Genomic DNA, 11808 nt, shown 5'->3' on the forward strand with positions numbered 1-11808 from the left:
ACTTAAAATTCTGAATAGCCCTTTATACCTTAAACCATCTAAGAGGTCAATTATTAATTCTTTTATATAAGTGGATCTATCCCTTAATAGATCTACAAATAAATTTATAATTTTGAACTTTTCACTCTCTTCTAAATTTAAATGTCTTAGATCTATTCCATTTAATATTTTTATGATTTTATTAGTATTATCAATACCTTTCTTTTCCTTACCCTTTCTATTAATCAGATTAATTAAATAATAGAACAGATAATTTACCATTTGTTTTACTATACCTATAATATCACCTATTTTAAATATTCTTTTATATAGTAACTCCTCTTCCTTTAATATTTTATACTTTTCATTTAACAACTCTTCATTTAATATTTTATTAAATCTCTTTATTACTATTTTAATGTTACAATAAAATACATTAAAATCATTGACATCACCTTCTTTCCCTTCCTTAAGTTCACTTTTACCGTAAAAAAGAAGATAATTTATAAATGGAAAGAGAAATACCCTACAATAAGACTCTCCTAAATTATCTAAGGAATTGATAATCAATTCATTTAAATCTTTAAAATTAAATAGTAAATTGTTATAATAATGAATATCTTTCTCCCCATCTTTCTTTGTAACCACCATTTCATATACTCTAAGTATGCAATAATTCTTAAATTTAAATTTAGAGATCTTAAAATCATCAAACTCTCCGTATTCTAAGAGAAATTCTTTAAAAATTTCATTTTCTAAGGTCCTATTCTTTAATAGAGAAAGTATAAACTCTAAAGAGTGTATCTTTATGTATCTATCTATTTTAAACGGTTTGTATAAAATAAATACTAAAAAATGAATGGTTTTAGATTGGAGTACCAAATTTTCATTTTCAATAAATTCCTTTAAATTTTCTAGGATTTTTAAAATAAAGGTATTATAAAACAATACACTCGTGGCACATATCTCTTCACTATCGTTCTTATATCTTATTTGATGCTTTATTTTACATTCTAATACCTCTAAAATCCTATTTATATTTTCATATGTAAAGAAAAACTCTCTTAAAAAATTAATTCTGCATAAGCACAGATAAATGAAAATGTAAATAAAGTCATTGTTAGCACTATCTCCCCCTATCCTACCATAAACATATCCTAGTATCTCTTTTATACTTTCCATCTCTCTAAAATTAAAATTTGTAAAAGAATTTTTTACATCCTCTGTTAATTTTAATATCTTCATAGAGAGATCCTTTCTATCCTTTAATTCTTCATTTTCTAGTAAAAATAAACTCTCCTTAAGATTATGAAGTATTTCTAGATCCATAAGACTTACGTCCCCAAGGGTAGTAGTATACTTTGCGTGTTCTATGGTGCTATCATTCACTTTTCTGGTGATGTTAAAAGTTTTATTGCATTTTAAATCAATTCTTGTGGTTTTCCTCCTCTCTTCTTTCATTTTCTTAGCATTAACGAGATCTTTAGATTTAAAATTTCCTCTTTTATGCAAATTTTATTTTTATGGAGAAGTGGATCACTACCAACACCTCTTTTTAAAAGAAAGGTTAGATAAATCAATAGCCATTTTATGGATAATTCCACAAGATAAAGAATATAGTGAATACAATGATACCAAAGATAAGTAAAACCATAAATACAATCAACTCTGGTAAGAGGGCAATGAGTAATCCCATTATCAGCAAGACAACTAATAATGGAAGAGAAATAATAAAAAGGACAAGAACCATTCTTTCACAGATAGATAATAACTAAATTTAAAATTTTAGAGAGATAAATAAAAATCTAAAGTAAATGATAGATCTTTGATCTGTTAATTAGTGATACATTAACTGATAATAACACCTTATAAGGTAATTATTTAATAATTCTAAGTGATAGATTAGTTCAACCAAAGGTTTGGTTTTCAGGAAGATAAATTTTAAGAGACTAAACTCTCTTTGTTTCTATTCACGTTATTAGCCATAGAATATTCATGAATGGGCTTATTGCTACAAAGGTAAAGAAAAACCAGTTACCAATAGCTTTGAGTGTAAAAATTCCAACTTTACCTGTGTTTGACTCTTTCCTGATCCAAAACCTTGTGATAAAACCAATTTTTGTCAATTAAATTAAAAAGGGATAGATTAACCAATAAAGTGATGAAAGATAAATCAAACAGGAAGAAGAGATAGGTTTCATCATTAGAAACACAGAAAGAAATACACTAACCAATAAGTCAAAGTTTATAACAAATAAAATATAGTAAATAAAATTTAATTGATCACTTCAAATTATAAAAAAATACTTTGATAAACCGGAAGTTTGATAATTTGTTATCAATGTTTTATCTTTAATTGATATTTAAATCTAGAAATAAATAAAGGAGAAAATTGGTAAAAGCACAGCCAAAAATAACAAAAAATCAAGAGGTTGTGTGATAGAAATGAAAAATAACTCAATGTATCTAAATCATAGCTTTTTAACTTTAAAAAAGGGAGGTATAGAGGAAGTAAATGTAAGATCAAATAATTTTTATAATATGAGCTGTAGAAGTGAGGTTAACAGTGAGATTAATGTAATTAATAAGAGATGTAACATATCATTTAACAAGAAAATGAAGGTTTTATTCACAAATTATAAGGTAAAGAATTTAAAATATCTAATCATTAATAAAGGAATGATCAAATATTTAAATAATCTAAATGAGTATAAGAATATCGAGGCTCTATACCAAATAGACATCTTTCTATATTTCATTCCCTTTACCATTATCACCGGATATGTTTATTTAAAGAGATACTTAAATGGGTGTAAAGATAGGTCTTTAAAGGTAGATGAGAACTGTGAATGGTTTATCAAAGTGTTTTTGGCTTGCTGTATGATAAGTTGTAAGTATTTTGATGACGAGAGTAATTTCGAGAATGGAAGTGTTTTAGAGGGTTTAAGAAGAAGTGTAGATGGAACATGTTGGATAGAAAAGAGTGTTTTAGGTAGAAATGAGTTGTTTAGGGATGATTCTTTGGAGAAGGATTGTAGAGGTATTACAAGAGGTGCATCATTAGATATAAACGAGATAAACAGAATAGAAATTAATGTCCTGGAAATGATAAGTTATAATTTGGGAGTAGATGAGGAAGAGATAGTTAGAATGATGGAGATGGAAATTAATAGAAATCTTTAAAGTAGTATCAATATCCCAATCTTTAATGAACATCAGGTCTTCTGAGAACAATGGTGGAATCTACCATTAAAAGAGTAATAACAGCATTAAAAGATGCTTTTATCATGTTGCTTTTAACTATCAATGGTTCTACTACACCAATCTTTCTCATGTCATACACAACATGATGTAAGTTAACACCGTGATGCGCATTTCCCTCAGAATGCTCTTTTCTGAGCTTTTGTATCACAGAAATTGCATCTAATCCAAAGTTGTGAGAGAGCTGAAATGGAATTACCTCAAAAGCTTGTGCTATTTTCATATAAACTAACATTTTCTTGTTATCACAGTTAATAGCTTTTTTTCTAATAAAATTGGATAACTCGATCTCCACAGACCCACCTCCACTCACAGCTTCTCTATATTTCATGCTGTTTTTAACAACCATTAGAGCATCATTAAAACTTCTCTCCATCTCATTTAGCATCTCCTCACCAGGACCTCTAAGAATCAACGTACATGCCCTTTTGGAAGTTCCTTTAAAAAAATTATATCTAGCCTTTCCAAGCTGCCTTTCCTCAAAAACCTCACAGGTTCCGATACATTCAGAAAGGTACGAGGTCGTACTAACCATTTTACCACCACAAGAACTGGTAATTCTATGAATATCTTCTTTAGAGACCCTTCCGGCACAAAAAATATTCTTTCTAGCAAAATATTGTGTTGCATAGTCTCCTATCGGCAAAGAACTTAACACTACATTAGCACCACTCTCAATGATTTTATCTAGCTTACCTTTTATTATATCCCATTCAGCATTTACCACTCCCTGATAGTCTTGAATAGTATCAATTCTTATCTCAGCATTTTCTCTCTCACTTTTCCACTCTAATTCTATATTGAGACAAAGTATCTTTGGATCTTTTATAAACTTTGGTTGTTGTTCATATCCAGCATATGTAAAGCACTTTTCAAAGGCTATCCCATCCACTAGCTCTGATTCTGAAATACTACCACCACTTACCTTCTTTACACCCAGAAGCTTCTGGTCGTCCAGAGACTCAATCCCTTTAAGAGCGTCTACAACCATTCTACCAAACTTCTCTTTCTCATACTTCAAAATCTTTGAGGTTAAGGATGTCTCACCCATCTTACAAAACAACTCTTCGCTAAATTCTAACTTCAAATCATCTAACTTAGAGATACACAGAGGTAAAATCTCCTCCATGGATTCCTTTACCACCTGCAAAGGAAATCCATCTTTTATGAGCGATCTTAGGGAACTTAAAATCTCTGTAGAAAGTAATACTACACTCGTTGTACCATCTCCTACCTCATTATCTTGAGATTCTGAAATACAAGATAATAACCTACCAGCTGGATGAGTTATCTTCATGTTCTTTAGAATGGTAGCTCCATCATTGGTTATTAGAATATTTCCACCATTTACAAACATTTTGTCCATTCCATATGGTCCCAAGGTTGTCTTCAAATATTCCGATATTTTAATCCAAATATCAATGTTACTTAGCAATTGGGGTATTCCTTCTCTCGTATCAGAGAGCTGCTCAGCTATGATTTGAAACTTGCTCATTTCCTGGGCTCTAAAAATTTAAAAATTTTTAAATTTCTCTTCCAAAGTTCATCTTTTCAAAATAAATGCATTTACGAACCTTCAAGATCAACTTAATTGATCTCTAATAGTCAAAAGGTTCTTTAAATACGTTTTAACTTAAACAACAAATCTATGGACTGGTTTTCAGGTACTCTTCTAGAATTCTTGTATTTTCTAAAATAACTTGATAAGATGCTTTGTTTCCCTCTTTAAGACATTCCCTTACATCCTTGTCTTTAGTGAAGTAGTAAAGAAATCCACCAACAAAGGCATCTCCTGCACCACAGGTATCAATTCTAGTATTTGTGATTTTTATAGCGGGTTCTTCTATTACACATCCTTTATTATAGCACATAGTTGGATATTCACCATTGGTACATACAATCATTTTATCATTCAAAGACAACTCCTTTAGAATTGAGTGAACATTTAAAGGTAATCTGTTAAATAACAAAGTATAAAAAGATTCCATTTCACCTCTGTTTCCTATAACAATGCTGGATCGTTTATATACTTCAAGGATAGTGGAGAACAGTTCCTTAGTGAGAATTTCTTTAGATGAAAGATTTAAACAAATTACTTGATTTTCTATCTTTCCCAATATCTTAATTGCTATATCCGGTCTAGAAGATATAAAGTATGATGATATATAAACTATTTTAGATCGCTCTAGTAAATATAAACGGGAGTCTATAAACCTTGAAGAAATTCTCTTTGAAGCACCTAAATTAGTAATTAAGGATCTTTTGTTGTTAAATAAGAGTGCTGTACACTCTGATGTATTGATATTATTTATTATTTCAAAGGAATGTCTTATATTCCTCAGATTAGCATCTTTCTTTATTATTTGGCCATTCTCGTCATTCCCCAGAGCACCAAGATAGTACAACTCACAATCTTTTGTTCTAGAAAGGTATTTAAATGTTTCTAAAGCTGTTCCACCAGACATAGAATTGTATATCTTTAGTTTTTTCAATTTTCCTTCTAATTCTTTATGGTTATTATCTATTTCTAGATAACTTTCAAGTTTTATATCCAACTCTTCTAAGGTCTTCCCAGAAATAACCACTTTTCTAAGTATCATAGGATGACAAATTGTAAAGATCATTACATTTTTAGATGGAGAAAGATTTAAAATGTGAAATTTGAAACAAAGATTTAAAACATTTTTAAGATATAATCCTAACCTCCCCTGACGCACAGCTGGAAAACGTATCAAAATAACCCTCTAAAAATGATAAACGGTAAGGGAATCGAAGAGATAGGAAACGAAAGCTTTATATTTGAGGAATCTGTAAAGATAATAAACACAAATGAGGTATTTTATAACCCAGCCCAAAAATTTAATAGAGATATTTCGATACAAGTTATAAAAGAGTATATTAAGGATATACCCAATCCCAAAATATTTGAAGCTATGTCAGCTACAGGATTGAGAGGTATTAGGTATATTAAAGAATTAAAAAGTGGATCACAGGTGTATCTTAATGACATATCAAAGAATTCCATAGAAATGATAAGAAACAACTTAAAGTTAAATAAAATAGAATTTAATGAACCAAAAGATAAGAATTTAAGAGAAATATCCTCAGACAATAACTTAACAACCTTTATACTACACACAGAATGTAATTCATTGATGTATAGTAATCCAAATCTATTTGATGTAATAGATATAGACCCTTTCGGTTGTTCTACTCCTTACGTGGATGGATCACTCATTTCAATAAGAAATGGTGGGTTGATTTGCCTTACCTCAACTGACATGGGGGTATTATGTAATAACAAGGTTAAATGCCAATTAAAATATAACACGATAATCTATAAAGTGGATCCATGCCATGAATTAGCAATAAGAACACTTCTTTCTTATGTATCTAGATCCTCTTCAAAGTTTAATATTTACATCGAACCCATTCTCTCGATTTCTATCGATTTCTACATTAGAACCTTCTTTAGAGTATTTAAAAATACAAACCAAACTAAAAGATTGATAAAGGATATCTCCTACTTCTTATTCTGTGATTGTTTTAACTATAAGGAGGTACCGCTCTTAGAAGAGTTTGTAAAGGATAGAAAAGATAAAAACTCGTTAAAACAATACAAAAATTCTGTAATATCTCAAACTAATTGTGATATTTGTTCTAAAAGTTTGAAATTTTCAGGTCCTTTTTGGATTAAACCACTCCATAATAGAAGTTTTATAGAGAGTGTTATTAGGAATATGGAAGATAGCAATCTCAATATAATGGATAAAAAGAGGATTTTGGGTGTGTTAGCTTTAGTTTATGATGAGATAGATACATTTCTATATTATTATATACCGGGAATATCCTCATACCTTAAAGTTAACTGTATACCCCTTATTTCCCTATTATCAGCTATATTAAACTTAGGATATAAAGTGTCTTACACACATTGTAAGTACAACTCTGTAAAGAGTGATATTCCTTTGAATATCTTACATAAAGTAATTCTTAGATATAATAATAAAGGATGGTAACGAGAATGATATTACGATTTCATTTTCTATTCATAATATAGCCAAAGAAATAGTAGAAAGGGAATATTTCAGGGGATTGTTCTATTCTAATTTAGGACCCTTGTCATTACCAAATAAAAACTTAAGGAAAAAATAAAAATGTTACTTTTTTAATTCTGTCACCCTTTTAACTTTCTCATTTTGGAAATAAACTCTCCATCTACACCGCTAACAAACAAATTCTCAAAAATTAGAAAGGAACCATCCTCTCCTATAAAAACACTCTCAAATTTGTAATTTTTAATACTCTTTCTGTTGCAAACAAAAACCCTAAAATTAGTCAAGATAAGGTAAGACTCTATCTCCTTATCATCTCTAGAAACTCTCCCTAAAACGCAATCTATGAAAAATTCATTTTCTGTCCCTTTGAGATAATTACTATAAAAAAGATAGTTACCTATGCTCTTGATTTGATTATATCTTTCTATTTCCACACTTGTAGGCCTTGGGTATTCAATTCTATAGATACTCTTCTTATCTATCTTTGATTTGATAGATTCTGATACTCCCGAAGCGAAGTCAGCTATTCCAACTACAGGTTTAGTTACCACTCCTATCATTCCCTTACCCACGCCAGAAATAAACCCTTTAAAACCTTTTTTCATTCCCTCAACGGGTTTATCTATAACCCCTGTAATACCACTGTACACAGAATCAACCAATCTATCAGTACCATGGGATATAGCCCTATCAACACCAATTATATCCCTTATATCATTTATTGGTATATTTAAGTATTTATCTCTGTAATAATTATACTTATAGCCCTTTCTCTCCTTGTCTTTAAACTCTTTATCAAATGTTATTTTGTTAACATTCTTACTTATACTACTACTCACCTTATTTAAGGTATTACTTACTCCACTTATGCTATTTTTTATAAAACTGGAACTTCCCTTCAACACACCTTTTATAACACTACTGTCATTGGCTATTCTGTGTGATATTAAGGAAGGAGATAATCTGGCATTTCCAACACTTGTATTACTGTTTAGGTCTCTAATATTATCAATATTATCCATATCATTCTCCTCTTCCCCTCTCTCTCTGTTAATATCACTCATTAATCCTATGTACGGTTCATAAAATAAATCGTGGATCCCTAAACTAAAACTATCTATCAAATTTGAGATACCTCCCAGAAAATCCAGAGATCCCACTATCCTATATTTGTTATCTAGTACTTCCTTTTTATAAAAATCCATAGTAATATCTTTTAGTATCGAATATTTCATATCAATATTTAAAAGATTCAATTCGTTAATATTTAATTTCATTTCATTTAAACTGTCCAGAATGAATCTTGTAAGAGGTGATAGTTTGCTATTTCTATCTCCAAGATAACTGAAAGTTACCTTTTTTAGACTTATTTTAAGCTTTTCTAAAAATACTATCATTTCATTATCAATACTGTTGCTACTACCACCATTTACGCTGTCATATAAATCTATGAGTTCATTTATAATATCCTCCTCTATCTGGAAAGAGAACTCCTCAATCAAAAACTTAAAAAATTGAAATTTCAAATAACTTTTAGAACTATCTTTAAAGATCTCTAAATCCAAAGATAAGAAATGCTGCTCAGAGTGTTCTTTCAAATACAAAAATAGTGGATTCTTTGGAAATAGAACTACTGGAAAATAGGAATTAAATTTTTGATTGTCTATCTGTAGACCACAAATAGATAAAAACATTTTATACACATTATCTCTTTCATCAATTTTTACGGATAATCCCCGTGTATTGCAACACAAGAATTCTTCTATTGACTTGTTAATAAAAGAGGTAGAGATATAGGGAATTGAAATGTTAAGAGTTGGATATTTGTTGGTATCTATATTACTAATGTTATTTACCTCTATATCCATTTCACTATCTACTATTCTTATAACCTTAGTCTTACCTCTCCTATGACAAATAAACGAATATTTTTTAACCTCTTTGACTTTAAACTCTCTAAAACTAAAGGAAAAGTTAAATTTAGAATTTGTAAATAAAAATCTCTCCTCTAAGAGCAAAGAATCAAAGACATACTTCAGTGATTTATTTGGTAATATCTCATGAACTATCTTTTCATGCACTTGAGATACATAAAAGATATTAGTTGTGTTATTTAATATCAAATAAGGAAATTCTAACTCTTCTTCTATTTTTATAATTCTTTGTTTATCTTTTAATAGCTGTTTTACATTAAAAATCAATTTTTCATCATTTCTCTTCAAATAAAAATAATTTTTAACTTTCCTATTTGGTAATCTCAGGGGTATGAAATATCCGTACTCCCTCAAAGAATCTTTTAAATTAGACCTATCCTTATCTCTAATTGTATCAAATAATTCATCTAAAATAAAAATATACAAACCGTTCTCCGCTCCAAAATGAATATCCTTAATAGATAAAGGGTTCAAGACAATACTTTTACCTTCACTTATTACAAACAATTTGTAATTAGTACCAGTTTTCCACGTAATAAGAATATCTAATATTAACGATTTTACTATCTTTATATTCATTTCTAGCGTTTATCTCTATATTTAAATTTCTATTATATCCTATATTTGATAGTGAATTATCAATTAATTCTTTAATAAAGCTATAGTTTGTAATCTTATTACTTATTTTAAATACATTCTCTATACTCCATCCCCCTTTTATAAACCTTTTGAGTTCACTTTTATAGTTTATATTCTCAATGTTTAGATTAAATCCTTTCTTTAAATCAATTTCTTCTACATCTTTCTCTCTAACTCTCATATTTAAAATGTAAAATGAACTATTACCATTTATATCTACTTTTTTATCACCAAAATATCTATAATCATTCATAAACAACACTACTTTCTCTTTCTTATTATCCTCCTTTTTGTTAAATACACACTCTCTCCCATCAAATCGCCTGTTCCCTATCTCCACTACTCCACCCACGTGATTATATCCTAAAAAGTAGTTAAAAATTTTCACTTCCCTAGAATCTAAGAGGTATTCATCACCTAAAATCTTAACTTTCACATCTTCATAGAATAAACCAAGAGAAATATTCTTACTATAATATAATTCACTATCTGAATTGCTGATATTACTATAATGACTCACATTAGCTTCATTTATAATCCTTATCTTTCCAATATCTTTATGTCTTAGATATGGTATTTCTATCTTTGTATTTCTTTTTAACTCTAAATTTAGAGAAATACCCAAATTTAGATTTAAAAAGTTTATACAAAGAGTATCATTCGTTAAATTTGAAATATAAAGAAGGGGATAGAAAATGGTATAATAAACAGGTGTATTCCCAGTATTTAAAATCAGCAACTCTGTATTAATAATCAATGTATTACCACTCTCTCTCTTTATACATCCTATTTTATCAAAATTACTTGTTCTTATGATATTATCTCTGTTTTCTTCTTTTTTCGCCTCATTTGTGCATAAAAAAGATTTTTTAGTTAATAAAATGGCAGCTTCATCTCTTCCCGTAAAAGACACCTCCCTATAGAAATATAAAGATTCTAAACTAAGTTTATGTCCTTCTATTAACACTCTAAAATGAGATATATCATCATTTTCCACACCATATGAACCATAATTAAACGATTCCAAGATTAGTTCTCCTCTTTTCTCTTCTCCCATATCCACAAATTCATTTCCAAAGACTAGCTTTATTCTATAGCTTGTTAAATTGTTAAATACAACATTATCCATTAAAAGTATTCTATCACTTAACTTCTCTACATATAAAATTCTATTATCAACCCTCTTAAAAAAGGATTTATTCCTTAATTTTAGAGTATTAAAGGAGGTACCCTCCAAATGTGTATTTATAAAGAGTACATCCTTACCATTCATATCTTTATTGATATTTGTTTTACCCTTATTATATCCACCATATCTACAAATTGTTAAATTCTTCTTTTTAGAGAGATAGACCATAAAATTAGATAAATTATCAACCGACAACCCATTCCCTTTATAAATATCACTTATTTCTCTTAAAGTATTATAAGATATAACATTTCTCAAAAGGTAATTACTTTTGATATTAATGTAATTATTAATATCCGTTTCATAATCATAACTACATCTCTCTAGGAATATTTCATAAACATTCCTAAAGGGGTTATAAAATGATAAATTCATAGTTATAGACCCATAAATACACTCTTCTATATTTATTATTATGTTAGGTATTTCCATTTCAAAAATATTACTTTCTATTACTAAATTATCACTTACTATCTTAAAGTAATTAACTCTATCAGGTACAAAATCAACCTCTCTCTTAAATCTCTCAGTTTCTATTTTCAAATATTTAAATAACTTTTTAAGATAACTTAAAATATTCCCATTCCTATCAAAATTACATTTTTTAGTGTTATCTAAAAGTTTTACTTCGTTTATTTCATTAATCTCACCAATAATGCCACTTTCCTTTATATCAATACTCGTAAGTAGAATATCTTGAATGAAACTATTCCTTACAATAACACTTCCACTGTTAAAATTCAATATT

The sequence above is a fragment of the Nylanderia fulva genome, unplaced genomic scaffold (assembly GCF_048542155.1).
Source record: "Nylanderia fulva isolate GAGA-0341 unplaced genomic scaffold, ASM4854215v1 Scaffold77_91711_551806, whole genome shotgun sequence".
NCBI lineage: Eukaryota > Metazoa > Arthropoda > Insecta > Hymenoptera > Formicidae > Nylanderia > Nylanderia fulva.